Consider the following 1,691-nt stretch of genomic DNA (forward strand, 5'->3'; position numbering starts at 1 on the left):
AGAACTATAATATACCCAGAAAATTAAGTGAAGATATTGCTTCCATCAATTTTTTAAAGAACAGAACACTATGAAAAACAAAAAGAGCCCTTGGAAATAAAAATGATGATCAGTATTAAAGAGTTAATAGGTTGGAAGTAATAAAAAGCCAAAATGATGAAAAATAATGGGGATAATATAAAGGTTAAAGACTTAGGGACTCGACTGAATTTAATGCCCAAATAAGAAAACAGAGGAGAAGATTATAAAAGAAATAATTTAAGAAAAATTCCTGGAACTGAAGGACATGAGTATCCAACTGAAAGCATAGGAGGAGCACCTGGGGGGCTCAGTTAGTTAAACATCTGCCTTCAGCACAGGTCATGATCTCAGGGTCCTGGGACCAAGCCGGGCTCCTTGCTTAGTGGGAAATCTGCTTCTCCCTCTGCCCCTCCACCTGCTCTTTCTCTCTCTCCCTCTCTCTCTCTCCAATAAATATACTTTTTTTTTTTTTAAAAAGCACAATGAATGAAAAAAGACCAATGCCAAGTTTTAGCATACCAGGGATACACAGAAGAACTAGAAGTGTCCAGATAATTAAGTCACATACAAAGGCAAAGGTATTAGACTTCTCAAAAATGACCCTGAGAGCTAAGAGTGGAACATGCCTTCAAAGGAAAATGATTTGTAACCTAAGTTCTATATAGCCAAGCTGTAAATCCAGAGCAGGGGTAGAAAGAAAAGACATTTTCAGATTAGCAAGGACTCACAAAATCTATGTCCATGTACCTCTCTTAGAAGGCAACAGAAACCGGAACAAGGAAATAAGACGTGGAACCCAGGAAACAGAGGTTCCAACATAAAAGAGAAGCAAAGAGAATTTGCAGAATAACAGCTAGGTGAAAGGCCTAATGAAAAACTTACCTATCTAGAGCAGGAGGACTCCAGAAAGCTCTAGAAAGTATATCCATGTAAGTAAGAAAAATGTCTTATAGGCCTGAGTGCTCTCACAGCAAAGAAAAGAACAGGTACATAAAAAATAATGCAAATAAAAGAAATAAACGAAAAAAAATTATCGGCTCATTGAGTCTCTTCCTCTCTGGGCTCAGACCTAGTTTGCGGCGACATGGCTAAACGCACAAAGAAGGTCGGAATCATGGGCAAATATGGGACCCATTATGGTGCCTCCCTCGGGAAGATGGTGAAGAAGATTGAGATAAGCCAGCGCCAAGTACACTTGCTCCTTCTGTGGCAAAACTAAGATGAAAAGAGGAGCTGTGGGGATCTGGCATTGTGGCTCCTGCACAAAAACCGTCGCTGGTGGCGCCTGGACCTACACCACCACTTCTGCCCTCATAGTAAAGTCTGCCATCAGATGACTGAAGGAGTTGAAAGACCAGTAGAAGTGCCACCATTTGAAACATTGCTAGCCTATAATAAATGGGTTAATTTATGTAACAATTTTTTTTTTTAATTACCAACTCCAGGAAAAATAAGAAGTTATACAAAGAAGGATATATAATCACAGTACACTTTTTGGCTTTGCAGGGGATAACAAGTGTATAAACATAATATAATAATCAATAAATACTGCTTTAACAAAAATTATTCTTTGATGATAGGAGTTTGCAGGAAAGGGTCAGAAGCAAGTAACACGTTTTTATCCTAGATAACAGCAAGTCAAAAGGTGATTTCTAAAATTAATAAATCAG

General features: G+C 38.3%; 1 pseudogene; it reads left to right on the forward strand.

The window, feature by feature from the left end:
- The first annotated feature begins 1,095 nt into the window (after positions 1 to 1,095).
- Positions 1,096 to 1,440, forward strand: LOC116857486 (annotated as a pseudogene).
- Positions 1,441 to 1,691: the final 251 nt, after the last annotated feature.

The sequence above is a fragment of the Lontra canadensis genome, unplaced genomic scaffold (assembly GCF_010015895.1).
Source record: "Lontra canadensis isolate GAN:19392208 unplaced genomic scaffold, GSC_riverotter_1.0 scaffold124, whole genome shotgun sequence".
NCBI lineage: Eukaryota > Metazoa > Chordata > Mammalia > Carnivora > Mustelidae > Lontra > Lontra canadensis.